This window comes from Bombyx mandarina, chromosome 06 (assembly GCF_030267445.1).
Source record: "Bombyx mandarina strain Sakado chromosome 06, ASM3026744v2".
Taxonomy (NCBI): Eukaryota; Metazoa; Arthropoda; class Insecta; order Lepidoptera; family Bombycidae; genus Bombyx; species Bombyx mandarina.
In genome coordinates this window covers 11,860,077-11,877,073 of record NC_143213.1, presented here as the reverse complement: position 1 = coordinate 11,877,073, position 16,997 = coordinate 11,860,077, and the positions used below count along the sequence as shown (strand labels likewise).

Sequence of the window (16,997 nt, the reverse complement as noted above, 5' to 3'; positions counted from 1 at the left end):
CAGTAATTACGCAAATTATAATTTAGCGGGTTTCATTTTTATTACACGATGTTATTCCTTCACCGTGGAAGTCAATCGTGAACATTTCTTTACTTTATAAATGTTTCTATTTTACTATATTTTATAATGTATTTTTATCAGTGGTGGGCATATAGCCTAGCCCTTTCAATTTGATATCACCGTTCTATTTAGGCATTAATATAGTTTCGATATCTTTCTCGAAATCGATAGCTTTCTTTTTCGAATACACACAGTGACGTACAGGACGTTTTCAGAAATAAGATTAAAGATCAAATTTCATAGTTTACAAATTTTAAAGGTGCTTTAATCCAGCATGATTTCGTTTAAAAATAACGAATCACATTAAAAGGCCCGTCGGTTCGTTGTACACAGTTGTTAAATTAACATTTTATTACAGAATTTGATTACAAGTAATTAAAAACTTTAATCAAGCGCGAAATTACGTTAGCAATAAATTAATTTGGGATTTATTCACAAGAACGGCTCAAATTAAGAAGAAATCTTTTAATTGTGAGGTAAAATAGCCTAATATAAAATAATCGAGACGGTGTCTAGAGCTGTCGTCAACGTGAGTTTGGGGTCGCTCCGAACACTGGTATCTCCGCGTTTACGTATTGGTATAGGTGTTAGCGAAGGCTGGAGATTTTATTCTGAGGAGCGGCCGACAATTACGGTAAACCGTCCCCGTCAGTAAGTATACAGTCGACATCGCCGCGCCACTTTGAAAAGACGGCACGACATGAGAACCCTCTTGTCGTGGCCGCTGGAAACTACATACCCGATCCTGTAGACCGAATGGTAAACCGTCCACGTCGCCCAAAGCACGTCATCACGGATCCTCCTGATCCATTAACGGTGCTTTTAGGCACTACAAGCGCCGGTCACCGTCCTCGTCGAACCCGTCGCTTGCGACGAAGGGCTTGACGAGCGAATTAACCCACAGACACAGCCCACTGAGTTTCTCGCCGGATCTTCTCATTGGGTCGCGTTTCCGATCCGGTGGTAGATTCTGCGAAGCACTGCTCTTGCTAGGGTCAGGGTTAGCAACTCTCCGGTTTGAGCCCCGTGAGCTCACCTACACACGCTAGGGTAAGCTGAAATAGCCTCTCAAGGCTATCAGCATAGGTAGAAAAAAATGGCGCTAACGTAATTCTTCCCCAGTGAACCTAGTAAGTACCAAAGTTAACAGAAGAGAAAAGAAGACGTTTATGGACCCTATGGACGCCCACTAAAAACACTATTATTCACTAGGCCGCAGTCGTGATCCATCGAAAAATCGGCAACCTTCGTATATAACTCAATACCAATTCTGCACTATAAACAAATTAACCAGCTGCATTTGTTAAATTGCATCAGCAATTGAAGTAAAACGTTCAAACAAGCCCGGATAACCGCTGCTTTCTGTGCTCAATACGCGATAAAATCTCGAAAACGAGATTCCAGACGATTAAAATCCAGTCCTCGCCCAGAAAATACTTGTAAATCACGGACTGCACAACAGTTCTATTTGAGGGAGAGGAAAGCTAGATTAAAAAGGTCACAAGAACAATGGAAGCCGCAGACAACTTTCGCGTCGTTAAACATAATTTACCGCGGGCTCGGTCATCTTTCTGCATGTAAACATTTTAAGGATCTGACGTCTAGAAGTTATATAGTTATATTGAATATTGCACAAAATTTACCATTATTTCTCGATAATTAAGTGTTAGGACACTTATGACTTGAGATCATATGAATACCAAAAAGTTGATTGGAAATTTAAGAGTGGCGATGTACTTTTTAAATTCATAAGAACTTATGTTTAATTATAATACTATTTGGTGTCGCCGGAAAGTATATTCGAACTACTGTTTAACACCAAACAGTTTAATTCAGAAATCTTAAAATTATTACTGATTTTATGTGACTAGATCGCAAAAGTACATAAACACTGACACGAATTCATTCTCGCTTAAGTCTAATTCGGATCTAAGTAAACATAATCGCGCCCTAGAGCAAGTTGTTCACTTAGTCAGATTTAGATTTTCTATTCAACTATATCAATGACGATTGCCATCCCACTATGTCAAAACGACTAAGGATACTTTGAAATATCAACATTTCATCATGAAAATCTTAAATCTTAATGATCTCATATAATGCTAATTCTTTAAGACACATAATATAAAAATATATATATATATATATATTAAAAGCGTCAGTTTATCGTTGATGTCTTTTTACGGTTCTCACTTCTTTTAAGTATATTTAATTAAAAAAAGTCATAAAAGAAAATTCGAAGCGTATAATTCCAACGAATATCTTTAGGACAGCTGAATTGTTTTTATTCGAATCGTCTTCTGCTCGGAATTTAAATGCGTATTTTTAATTTTCTTAGTTAAAAAAGTCTATTTGCCGCTCGTTATTTCGCCGTAAAGGAGAGAGCGCATTGCAACGGGTTCGGACCGTGAATCAGAATTATTAAAAAAGATCCGAAGTTCCTTTATATAAAAATAATAATTTCAAGTTCTATTCGAGGTATAAAGAAAATAATTATTTGGGTATACATTTTTTATTATGATTTTTTATCAATAAAAAATAAAAATAATCGCAAGGGTCAACCACTCCGCAGTGCAATGGAGCAGCCTCGCCCTGGGGGAACCGCCTGCATGATCAAGGTATCCCCTCCGCCAGGTAAGTATGATTTAGCAAGAGAAATAAGAGAACGTCTATCAACTTTGTAACATCTCGTCAACGCGATTCAGGAATTGTTGAATTTACGTGCAGCGACATCTGTTGATAACAAACTAAATAGAAAAAAATCTTACGTTACGGACGTTTTTTCCCGGTTAGTGTACCCCTCCGCATCGTCCCACAAGGAACTTCGTTCCAATAAAACGCGTTTCTCTTGTCGATTTATGTGTCATATTGAAGAATGCAATGCAGTGCCAAATTAATGGTTAACGAACTACCAAGGAGCGTACGATTCTAATTTGAAATTCACTTGAAAATGTATTGAATTTGAGCGTAAATTCTAAATATTATGTAGACTACGCGCAGTTAGCTGATATCATTGCTCTAGTTATATAATATGTACATATGTCGGGAGCTATTGGAGCTCTATTTCAACATGATAATATATTGGTTCTTGAAATAACAGGGACGAATGATAACTACATATCAGTCGGGTAGACTGAGCATTCATGCTTGTTCATTTTATAATATTCATCAAAACTAGTTTCAGTTTTGTTCAGTACAATTTGAATGCCTGCTGTTTAGGTAAAAAAAATAATATGGTCATGTAAAAAGTTTTGTTGTCTAAAGAAAATAATATTAATGGTTAATGTTCCTGAATGAAAATACATCTATGATGAAGATTTACTAAGCCCATAACGAAATATTATGTATAATTAAAAAAGTTGTTCTATAATACACTAGTTAATACAAAAGTTTTCCTAATAACTTTACTGAAAAGAAAATTCCCCAATATAATTGCGTGGTATATTGTTGCCACAATAACAAAGCTAGTAATAGGAAGATCTTAAAGATGTAACTAAAAGATTAACAATTATTTTCATACTAAATATGGTTAATGCTTTTGCAATGGTTTGGTCGTTTTTAATATTGTGTATTTATATGTATATTTACAGATATATGTATGTATGTTTATGTATATATATGTATCTATTTCACTGGATTGGTACACCGCGCGTGATTCGTTTCCAAATGATTCTTGTCCACCTGATGGTTACCTGGAAGAGATCGCTCTTAGCGATAAGACCGCCAATTGTACTTTATTGTATTTAATGTATCGCATTGTTTATTAATTTTTTGGTGTAGAATAAAGAATACTCTCTCTCTCTCTCTTTGGTCTACTAGAAAACTGTTTCCGTCAAGTTTTCCACAGTGAAACAAGTGTAGACACCGCCATCAATATTCCGAAGCGATATTTCAACGCTCGTTGCTTTTTACGGTTACTTCGCTAGATGTTCATCCCGTGTTCGGTGGTTGTAGACGACGGAAGCGAATAATTTATGGATCTTGGTATCGGTAGGTGAATCCTGTTTAAGGTGTGACTTCATTTTATGTTCTAACAACTATGTTTTCGTAAAATATATTTTAACATAATCAAGTATTTATTACATACTAACTGACCCGGCAGACTTCGTAGTGCCTCAATCGATAAATAAAATACCTAAACTTTTGTATAAAATAAACTTAAAACAAACAAAAGGAATCTGTCCGACGGGGGACACATCAAAGGAAAAACAAAATTGTTATTTTTATTTAATTCCGAGCATTTTCATATTTATCTACCTTTTAAGCCTTCTCTGGACCAAAATTAGCCAAATCGATCTAGGCGTTCTCGAGTTTTAGCGAGACTAACGAACAGCAATTGATTTTTATATATATAGATTACATATAAAAGTTTATGTACCTTTTTGAATTTTTAAGTAATATAATCTAAATAATATAAACTAGCTGATTCTTCTCCTCGTTTTGATTTTCTCATTATTGAGGATCGTGACCACCTCACCGCAGCAAGAGTTTATTCTGGATCATTCTACGCCATTTGCTCCTATCTGCCGCCGAGTGTAAAGCATCGTGAACTGTGATGTCAAGAGTAGTGCGGATCTGGTCATTCCATCGCGTCGGACCTCTACCTCGTGATATTTTTCGGTCCAACTTGGTAGTAACCATTAGCTTATTCAAGCTGCCGTCATCCATTCTGGCAATATGGCCCACGTATTCCAAAACTCTACTTAGGCAGATGGTAGAAAGCCTCGTCCTTATCTGGAATTCTTGGAGGATCGACAAGTTGGTGCGACGTGTTGCCCAGGAAATTCCTAGCATCTTTCGCCAGCACCACTTCTTCAATGCATCAATGCGGTCGCGATCAGCTTTCTTTAGCTGATAAAGGATGGGGAATTGTCGTTTCGATGACAAACCTAATTTTAGCGGGGAAGAATATGTGATGGTCGCTATTACGAAAGTACTAAGCACTCGTCAGATGCCGTCAAGAAGGTAACTGCGAATATAATTTATTTTTAATTTTTCGTTGTTAAACCCAAAATATCAAGCCGGCTCAACAGTTGCTCAAGAAATATTTAGTTAGCTTGGACTTACAAACTTTTGCATCCGAGTTTGTTTTCCTTATACGTAAGTTTACTCATGTTTCGGAAAGTACGTTTACTGAAACAATTAACGGAAATAACGTAACTTAATCAGAGAACTTCGTCTTAATATCGAATATTGGTAGACTTTGTAAAGCTATAGCGAATGCGGTTTACGAGTGGAACACTATTTTATCCATAATCTTAGAGACAGGGCAATAACGAACATTTAAATATTTTATTGGTGTTTGCACGAATCATGGATGCAGGCAGCGCAGGACCGGTCTTTGGGGCGAGGCTTGGGGGAGGCCTATGTCCAGCAGTGGACGTCCGTGGGATGATAAGAAGAAGGGCGAATATGGAAATATAAATTTATAAAATTTTGTTTGTGATCACGACATTAGCCGAAGGACATGTAAAATTAACAATGGGTCAAAAATTAAAAAGCTTATTCTCCTAATACATAAGCTCCGACTGCCTAGGTGGTGTAGTAGTTAGAGACCCCTGACTGTTGCCGCGGGTGGTGGGTTCGATTCCCGCTTCGGGTAAACATTCGTGTTATGAACAGGTTTGTTTGCTCTTTTTCTTGGGTGTTTATTATCTATGTATGTCTATATTTCATTTTATATAAGTATGTATGTTAATCTCTGGTACCCATAACACAGGGGATCCTGAATTGGAACCGGATGACTGAGCGTGATTTGTTTCCAGTTATAAGCCATGATGTATTCGAAATTAAGATTCACCGCTCAGAAGAGTCCAAAAGATACTAAGGGCTTCCTCATTTCCAAAACAATTGTCTAACATTACCGTTGATATTGGACGCTCATCAGTAAAGGAACTAAAAAGAGCAGATACAGATCTAGATTATTGAGCCAATTGTTTCCATGTAGAAACTATTTTTTCTCATGTTAAAAGTTATTATACATGAATTGAAGTTATCTAAACCAGATATCCACACGTTTTCGACTTTAGATTATTCATCAATACGCAATATGCAAGGGTTAAAAGAACAAACAATAATCAATAGATTGGTTTGTTGTCACAATTTTAACAGGTTTATGTGATTGAATAGATTGAGCGTGAAAAGCCATTTTTTTATTTATCCGTTTCCAGAGCTCGCCCATTGTTTGCGATTGTTTCATTGTTTTTTTTAAAACACACGCATAAATCTCAAACGTTTTGATGACAATCAATCGCGACTGGTACTAAAATAATATATTTTCACGTACAGTAGGTATTCAGATAATACTTTCCGTTAAATGTAGATATTAATTAATCGAAGATGGTGAATAGGCATTCAAAGATTGAAATTGATATTAAATTTATTATAATACTAGCCGTACTCGCCCGGTTCGCTGGACATTTAAAATTAATATTATTATTTATTTTCATTATTATTAGGGAGTCCAACACTCTTACAAATATTAGCCTATCCATTAAGTACATGTATTTTCTATATGGATACCAAGTTTCAAGTCAATCGGATGCATGGTTTAGTAGTTATAACGGAACATCCGTAAGAACCACTGTAGATTTATATATTAGTATAGACAGAACGCTACGAACGTTGTGAAATCAACAAGTTTAAAAAGACAAGGTTTTTTTTATGATTGAAGGATTACTGGTGGCCCGGAGGCCTTTCCAGTTTCACCAGGACAGGTGGGCGAGCAAAGGCTCAGCCAGGAGGGGTGGGATTTGCTAACAGCTGCCTGAGCGCCTCCGAAGGAGACCTAACTACTCAAGAGCAATTGCTTCGTGAATTAATCTACTACCGGATCGGAATCGCGACTCGCTGAGAAGATCCGACGAGAATCTCAGTGGGCTGATGCATGGGTTAGTTTGCTCGTTGACCTCTTTGTCGAGTTCGACGAGTACGGTTACCGGGGTCCCTAAGCCTGCTCCTAGTGTTAGAGCTGAAGGCGTCTAATGCAAAGGTTATTGGATCTGATGGGTTCGTAAGGACGTGATAAGACAAGGAATGGCCAAATGACTTCCACGACGAGTCAATTAATGACATCATATAAAAGTTAATGCTGCAAAATTAAAAAGAAATCCGTAATGTACTGTGAGCTCACTTGGGACACACTTGTTACAAAAACCAAACGAATTAACATAATTACAATCACTCTTCTAAATATCACTTAATAGCATAAGTGGCTACACTGAAAATCGGATTGCTTTCAGCTCGTGCGAGTGATTCAAACAATTTCAATCATAATTACGCATAACGTTATCTAGAGATTTCGCAAAAATAAGGCGAAACGACATGTTTTACAGCTGCCTCAAAATCCTATTTATTCGAAAGCAAAAAAAGGAGATCGTCTCGAGGTTTGCTGTATATAACGTATGCATATCAGGAAATTAGAATATATACAGCCTATGTGTAAATTTATTTTTGTTTGAAAGTTCTATTTTTCAAATCTATCATCTAATCTATCTAATACATTCGGTCTATAAATTTTGATATCAACATACACCAATTCCAATTAGATGCCAAAAAAATTTAAGGAGTCCTCATAGCTTTAAGGACATTTTTTTCAATTCTGCGTAGTCGCAGTAAAAATCAACGAAACCCATCAGTCGAAATCCGATAAGCTTATCCAGACATGCAATTTGGGCTCCACTTTTAAAAAAAATAAGAATTTCTAATTCAAGCTCTATAACTTTGCCACATCTCAAATTCATTCCCCGTCTTCCAATAAAAACATTTCTACGTATACGCGTATCTTAGAGCACGAGTTATAGAAATCAATAAATGCATTTTGCATTAAATATTAATGATTTAATCGAGAATGGAGAACGCTAAGCAGTATTATATCAACAAACGGCAGTAAAAGACATCGTTTTTATTGAGAACCAAATCAAAACAAGGCCAGTCGACAACCTTTCAAAAAATTAACCAAATATCACGAATACATGCCCTAACATTATAACCGGGACAATGCTAGCGTTGAAACACATTTCAGGCCGCCTAAAATGCTAACTTTTCATCAACTACCATAATATTTAACGAGGTAAAGTTATCTGTATGTCACAGCCGGGTAACAGGCCACTGTTTATACGCCCCTTCATATCACACTCGACCATAAAAGCGGAGGTTCCCCAAATGAGGACTAAACGGTTATGACCCCGCCATGAATAAGGAACTCGATATTTTAGTGCCTTCCGCACTTTAAGAGTGAGAGAATATTCATTGTTGTCTAAATTTTTTATCTGACATCAGAAAAAAACATACGATTTTTAATGTTCATTAATGATGGTGATCTACATTAAATTAGAATCAAAGCCTACATTACTGGCTTTTTTTTTATTGTTTAAATGGGTGGACGAGCTCACAGCCCACCTAGTGTTAAGTGGTTACTGGAGCCCATAGACATCTACAACGTAAATGCGCCACCCATCTTGAGATATAAGTTCTAAGGTCTCAACTATAGTTACAACGGCTGCCCCACCCTTCAAACCGAAACGCATTACTGCTTCACGGCAGAAATAGGCGGGGTGGTGGTCCCTACCCGCGCGGACTCACAAGTTATGCCACCACCAGTAAGAAAATAAATTAAAAAATAAATAAACAAAATGATACAAAACTGAATTCCGTATCGAAATGATTTATCGAGATTCGCACCACTCACATATGAATTCGTAAATACATAATAATAAAGAAACGTATTTTCCTGCGGCGGAAAACAAACGCACCGCTTATATGGCAGTCCCGCACAGGAAATTAAGCAGCAATACGTACGTACATAAATCAAGCGAAGTGAGACTTTTCATGCGCCATTACCTGTAACAAGCAAAAATGTGTGTTATATTTTTAATACTATATTTTTATGGCGCAGTATTCGTTACTTTGCCGTTCGCAATACAATGCATTTTGACAAAGAAACTCTATAGAAGATATATCTTTTAAGAAACCACCGATGTTAGTGATTTAGATAAAAATACATATTGACATTTTCGTTGCCTGGGGACATGTGCGGAATTATTATAGGTATACAAAAACTATGATCCGAATTCTAGGGCAGATATCGTTTTAAAGTAAATACTATTATTATTATATCTTCAACTTTTTTTTCCACGATGAATAAACATCATCTCGAATAAGAAACAAATGCACAGATTTTTAAGGAAACCTATTGTGAATCTGCATGTATTATTAATTACTGTCGCGATCTTATTTTAATTTTATTGTTGTTGCCCTTGTAGCGATACACGTGCTTATAGCCCACCTGATAGCAAATGGTTACCGTCACCCATGGACGTTGACAATGTCAGGGGCAACGTTAAGCCGCTGCCTATAAAACCTGCGTCGTAAGATCCACGCATTTCAGTTCGAAAGTAAGGACAATAAAATGATCATTAGAATTAAGTTATCAACCTTATTCATTAGAGCAGGCGTACCTACGTTGTGTTGTTTATGCCTTCCAATTAGTCAGATTCCAAATCCATATAATTTTTTCAGATATTTTTCTGTTTGTTTGTGACTTTTAGAAGCCGAGCCGTTTAGAACGTTATGTAAAAACTAGTGCAGTATTTTTGGATTTAAACTTTTATTATGATTGTCTACAAGCCCAAGCTACGGTGACTGATATTTTTAAAAATCATATAATAATAATACAAAAAGTTCAGCTATTAGGATATAAGGATTTCAAATATAATATTAATCACGAACTTGCAAAAAAAAATATCTAGATTTTGCTTGGCAAAACTTCGTCATATCTGAAATGCATAGTTCGTTTTCAACGTAAAACTCGCTGAGCTTGCACTGAATAATAACTAAAGCAATTGCATCGAGTCCGGCGCGACGTGGTCACACGTTAATGAGCTTGGAGCAGAACAACGACCCGTGACACGGTAACCGTTTTATGTTATCATCATCATTCACTATTCGTCATAAAAGTGACTCGTAAAATTTAAAAAAGAAGCAAAATGACAATAATAACAAATTTAAATTGATGATGAAATACGATGATGATAAATATTATGTGAGAATGGATCTTCCATAATACTATTCTGGTGAGTTAAAAGATTAGGTATACTAGCAAGTAATAACTATAATAATAATTATCCAGCTGGGTTAGGGGCATAATACAGAAAGCAGTTATCCTCGATACTGCGCGCATTGTGAGGAGGTTTCTCACTCTAGTTGGCTTGTGTCGTAGACACCGCCATCAGCTGCAATCTATATTTATGTAGTGTTTTTTAAAAACAGTATCTTTAATCTTTTTTAAAAAATATTGTGTAAAATTTAAATTTACTATATAAACTCCTAATACTGCATAGCCTACTTTTTAGATTTAGACGAAAAAAAAACAACGAATCGGATAAACAACCGATTCAGCAGTTTCACAAACAAAAAAATCTTATAGATGGCGCTGTATTAAAATTTTTCGACACTTCCGTTGCATACCTGCGTGACGTTACATCTGTAAAAATTTTACCCTCGTGCGCCTAAAGAAGTTTCACTTCAAAAATGTGAATTTAAATTTGAATTTCCATTTTGTATTCCAAGTCTTCTTGTTTATATCGATGGATTTTGAACAGAATAAACTTAATTTTGACTTCCAGTCTTATATTTTAAGTTCCTATTATATTGAATATCAGCATAACAAATATGATATTCAATATACGTGTTGTATAGAGACATTACTGGAAATATAAGTGAACGAAAACAAAAACTGCCAAGAGAATACCAATGTAACAAGATGTCAGAAGAGTTTAGTTCATTCGAAATAGAGCGAGATACGATCTTGAGCTTCGAACATTCGATTCTCTAAGTCCCCAATGACATAATACAATGACGTGAGAAATGAAGTTTTCGATTATTTATACATATTATTATTTATCTTGATGATGTACCGATGTAGTAATGTCTTAAAATGCATTCGTTTTTTTTGTTGTTGTTGTTTTCTGGTGTTTTTTTTTGTTGTCCCCTCGCTGTTACATACCAATTCAATTATAGACATAATAAATATCGGTTTGAAGGGTGGGACAGCCGTTGTAACTATACTGAGACCTTAGAACTTATATCTCAAAGTGGGTGGCGCATTTACGTCGTAGATGTCTATGGGCTCCAGTAACTACTTAACGCTAGGTGGGCTGTGAGCTCGTACACCCATCTAAGCAATAAAAAAAAAGGTGGTACCGCTGCGGCATTGATAATGTAAATTGTAAATAAATAAACCAACTTCGATTCGTAAGTTAATAAAATTGGCGTGCCTTTACGAACCAATCTCTTTGAACAGGTAAATAAACTTTGATTAAAACACACATCACGAGAAGCCACCATAAAATTAATTTCTAACGCTCCGAGATTTACATATCATATTTGTCTATCCGTCTGTCACGGACGTTCAACTTTACTTTTACTCACTTTTAGCTGGGTGTGTGTGTATGTGTGTGTGTTTTTTTTAAATTCAAAAAGTAGCATCTTCTGAATGTTAACACATCAATTTTGGACGAAAAAAAGATTAGTCAATTGCTTAAAAAAATTGCAATTTTTAACATTAATTAAAATCCTTCGATTAAAGTTTATTTGTAATACAAAGAAAACATTTAGCTAAAGATTAAATTATTATTTTTTTAATTCAGATGATCCGGAAGGCTGTTCTGATGGTCACCCCAAAGTACTTACTACTCGTGGAAAATTTTAGATGATGGCGATTTTTTAATATAAAAAAAAATATTGTTTTAGTAAAAACATTAATAACAACCTCTGTACAATCAGTTTTATAAAATATACTCTACTACTTTTTTAAAAATCATTGAAATTGGTGTCTTTTTACGCGTGCAACTGCAACTACCTCCCTATATCACATATTAATAGACTCAAATAATTTAAGAGAAACTAAAGTACGAACTTAATCAGGAAATGGCACGATTCCTACAAACTATCTGTTCGAACATCAAGTGCCCTTGGTAACACAGAGTGCGATTCAAAGTGATATGCAATTAAGTGAAAGCGGCAGAGCCGCTGTCGCTTGGTAATGCTTCACATCGATCTGACTACGGAATGTGATTAATCAAAAACTGCAAAACGATTTGATGTGCGATCGCATAAATCTATTGACGCAAGGCAAAGCTTATGACGTCAATTTTATCAAGATGATCCATTACAAATACTCATCATCATCATCATCATCATCATCATCATCATCATCATCATCATCATCATCATCAACAGCCCACAGTCATCCACTGCTGGACATAGGCCTCTCCCAATCCACACCACTGAGCCCGGTCTGCGGCTCTCCTCATCCACTTCTTGCCGGCCACCGTGCGGAGGTCATCGCACCATCTAGCCAGGGGGCAAAATATAATATAATACAAATACTCAATAATTTCCTTATAATTACCGATTTCTCAACTGTACACACTAACCTACTTCGCTAAGCTAAGCGTTTGGCTAAGTAAAACTAATATCTTGTTACAGTGTCTATTAAAGATCTTTAAATATTTGCAGAAAACATGAAAATGGCTTAACTAGACATACATGTTGGATAACACACAGTCAAGTGCTCATAGTTGGTATTTATGTTTTGGCTAAAATTTCAACGTGAGCAATAGAAGATTCATGGCAAATGATTACTGAAAATAAGTCCTTTTTGAAAGCACTTGAATAATTACACTTTAACTGTCTATATATGTATTATTATTAGCGGTTATTAATTGTGTATAACCCTTCATCCCTAATTTATTTGCTATTATATATTATTGTCTTGCAAATTCAATACAATATTCCTAAATAATCGAATTCCTAAATAATGAATTGTAACACTCTCCTTATTAAGATCTCAATTTTTATAATAAACTTTTGTGATCTCATTGTTAAATTTAACTTAATACCTAATTTAAATTAGCTGTAAGTTTCTCCTTCAAATTTGTATGCCAATAGGCAGAATGTAGTGGGATTGAATATATTTTATACTTAGACCATACTTGTACCTGCATTCTATACAAAAAAATGAATTAAATGAATACTTAGAGAGGGCCTATGAAAAATTGGTTTCAATATAGGAACAGATGAGCATATTGATATTAAATAAATAAATAAATATAAATATTTACTAACAATCACGCCACGTTAACTAGTCCTGTGCTAAGTTCGTAAAGAACTTGTGTTACAAGTACCAGATAACGGAAATAAATATAATATTTTTTTTATACACATACATATATTTAATATACACCCATAACCCTGGAAAGACATTTATATTTATCATATAAATATCTTCCCTTGGCGGGATTCGAACCCGCGACCCCCTTGTGTAGTGACCATGTCACTTACCACTACACCAGACGGCCGTTTATTATTGCGACTCCAATTGTTGTCACTTGGTAATGGAACTCCAAAAATTAATATACTAGGCAGCAAAAAGGGCGACTTTCAAACTTGGAACCAACCGTGGAATATTTTCACAAATGCGAGAGGCAAACAGGTGCGTTATGAAAGTTTTACGTTGGTGTTTGTAAAGCGAGCAGAGGTAGGGCGACTCCGTGCTTATGGGTATAAAAGTACGTTCATACCTTCAGACTTGATCGTAACATCATGTGAAAGTTTCCTTAAAATCAAATGTTAAGCAGAACATAGCAAATACGGCTCTTTCCTATGTTTCATTAGATATCATTATGAGGATGCTGTTTTGGGAAAATGACAAAATGAAGTACCTACATTTTTTTTTTAAGAATGCGAGGCAGTGCGCGTGCTTAAAGACAAAATTTCACTTTCAGATTTAGGGTTTTTTTTTTAAATTATTTAGACAAATTACATTTTATACATCGCTTCATATAGATTTAATTAGAATACATTATCGCTCTGTTCGAAACCAACGAGCTGAACACCGCCATGATTACCTTAATGACCATTATTTTATAGAATGATAAATATTGTTCGAGCATCGACAACTCATAAATATTAGTAGTATTATGTATTGAGGATTCGTTTTATTGTACTATTTTATTGGAATAGATAAACAGACAAATCATTAGCTGACATTATCACAGTTGCGGGTTACCGATTAGCAATAGTCATTGAAATCATATTGCCATAGTAGCACTTTATTATTTGATCCGAATTTGGACTGCAATTTATAATTACTATTACACCTGGCATCGCAATTTCCATTAAGTATAACGTAATTACCCATTGAAATCACATTCGGCAACAGCCCTAGTCGCTTCACTCTATACTGACAAAAAATTGACAATTATTATAAACATTTAAAGTGGCAAGTGTTAACGACTTGTAATTAAATAAACTACAATGCGGAGTTTGATTGAGCAAATATCATCATCATCATCATCAGCCTTTATCTGCCCACTGCTGGACATAGGCCTTCCCCAATGCCTTCCACATAATGCGGTCCTCCGCCTTCCGCATCCAACGACTTCCCGCCGTGCGCACTAAGTCGTCAGTCCACCTGGTTGGAGGACGCCCCACGCTCCTTATACCCATCCGTGGCCTCCATTCGAGGACTTTCCTCCCCCACCTGGCGTCGCTGGCTCGACAGATGTGACCGGCCCATTGCCACTTCAGCCTGCTAACTTTGAGAGCTATGTCGTCGACTTTGGTTCTCCGTCGAATTTCTTCGTTCCGGATTTTGTCCCTTAGAGAAATACCTAGCATAGCTCTCTCCATCGCCCGCTGTGCGACTCTTAACTTATGGGCCAGCCCTGCCGTCAGTGTCCAGGTTTCCGCGCCGTAGGTCATAGCGGGGAGAATGCACTGGTTAAAGACTTTTGTCTTCAGGCATTGAGGAATTTGCGAGGTGAGGATTGCACGGAATTTCCCAAATGCCGACCAACCCAGTCGTATGCGTCTCTCAATCTCTGTATTGAAGTTACCCCGGCCAAGCTGGATAGCCTGACCGAGGTAGACAAAGTATTTTACCTCTTCAATGACTGCATTCGAGAGGGTAACTTGGCCCGGGACGATTTTATCATTGAACATGACTTTCGTCTTGTCAAGGTTCATCCGCAGTCCCACGCATCGGGAAGCAGCATTGAGATCGTTGAGCATACGACTGAGGTCCTCCAGCGATTCCGACATTAAGACTATGTCATCGGCAAATCGAAGGTGTGACATGTACTCTCCGTTGACGTTGATTCCACATGTTTTCCAGTCCAGCGTCTTGAAGACATCTTCAAGTGCAGCGGTGAACAGTTTCGGAGATATAACATCTCCCTGTCGGACACCCCGCTGCAGCTTGATAGGTCTAGACTGGCAATCCTGGATTTGTACGGTCATCGTCGCGGCTTCGTATAGACTTTTCAACACCTCGATATAGCGATAGTCTATCTGGCATCGCTGTAAGGATTCCAGAACTGACCAGGTCTCGATAGAGTCAAAGGCTTTCTCGTAGTCCACGAAAGCCACGCAAAGTGGCAGATTATATTCTGTAGACTTTTCTATAATCTGTCTGAGGGTGTGAATATGGTCTACGGTATTATAACCCTTTCGAAACCCAGCCTGCTCCGGTGGCTGGCATTCATCAAGCCTTCGGGCGAGACGATTAGTAATGACCCTAGAAAAGACCTTGTAGACGTGGCTCAAAAGAGATATCGGTCTATAGTTCTTCAACAAAGTTTTATCACCTTTCTTGAAGAACAACATGACCCGACTCCTTGTCCACGCCAATGGTGTAGTCCCATTGTGTATGACGGAATTGTACAGGCTCCATACTTCCTTCAGGATAGGAACCCCTCCGGATTTCAGCAGCTCCGTAGTAATTCCATCTTCACCAGGCGCTCTACTATTTTTGAGCTGTTCCAGGGCCATCCGAATCTCCCCGATGCTGATGTCCGGGACATCATCCGAGTAATGCCGAGTAAGTGGTGCTCGGCTGTCACTAGCTCGGTTGGCGGGTGTAGGTAGAGAAGTGTGCATTGCGTAGAGTTTGCCATAATATTTTTCGACCTCGCCTAAGATTTCTGGCTTGGAAGTAACTATAGAACCATCTTCTCGCTTAAGCTTAAGCAGAGGAGCACTTTTAGACGTCCGTACAAGGGCTTTAAGGCCTTTATTGCGCTCTATCGCAGCTTCAATGCGTCTAGCATTAAAGCTACGGTAGTCACGCCTCACCATCCTCCGGACGTCCTTATTTAAGGTTGCGTACTCTGCTGTAGCTCTTGCGGATGGAGTGGCTTCTCGTCGTTTCCTCATTAATGCCAGAGTCTCAGGGGTTAGCTTGGCTTCACGAACTCTCCGCTGTGATCCAAAGTATCTTCCACCAACTTCACGTAGTGTCGCCGCCATGTTCTCCACCACGTCGTTCACGTCCTCAGTGGGATCCAGCAGACTGAATCGATTTTGAAGTTCCAATTGGAACTTCTCGGAAACTTGGATGATTTGGGGAAGAGACGGGCGCAGAGTCGATCTCATCAACCGGGTTCTTTCAAGCCTTATGTCGATATTTAGGGTTCCTCGAATAAGTCGGTGGTCACTGCCGGCACTAAACCTGTTGACCACTGAGACATCCGTAAATATTCGCTTCTTATCCGCCATGATGAAATCGATCTCGTTCCGTGCCACTTTGTCGGCACTTTGCCAAGTCCATCTCCTTTGGGGCTTCTTTTTGAAAAACGAGTTCATCAAATAGAGTCCCTCCATCTGCAGAAAATTGACAAGCATTTGTCCTCTGTGGTTTCTCGTCCCCAAACCATACCCTCCAATTATGGATTCGCCTTCCCCTTGTATTCCCACTTTGGCGTTGAAGTCGCCAACTACAACGGTGAAGTGGGTCTTGGTGGTGTTATGAATGGCCTTAGAGATGTCTTCATATAAGGCCTCAACCTCACAATCAGGGTGTGTCGCCGTTGGTGCATACACTTGCACGACCTTGAGTAAATATCTCTCTGAGATTTTAACTATAATGTACACCA

The 16,997-nt window shown here is 37.6% G+C and overlaps 1 protein-coding gene and 1 long non-coding RNA gene across 8 annotated transcripts in view; both read right to left on the bottom strand.

The window, feature by feature from the left end:
• The window catches only part of LOC114252949 (peripheral plasma membrane protein CASK), a 250,090-nt gene that overhangs the window by 148,937 nt on the left and 84,156 nt on the right, over positions 1-16,997 (bottom strand). The window lies entirely within an intron of this gene.
• The window catches only part of LOC149502845 (uncharacterized), a 34,067-nt gene continuing 25,779 nt past the window's right edge, over positions 8,710-16,997 (bottom strand). The window contains exon 3 of the long non-coding RNA XR_016323261.1: positions 8,710-8,901. This is a non-coding gene — a long non-coding RNA (uncharacterized LOC149502845). The remainder of the gene's footprint in view (positions 8,902-16,997) is intronic.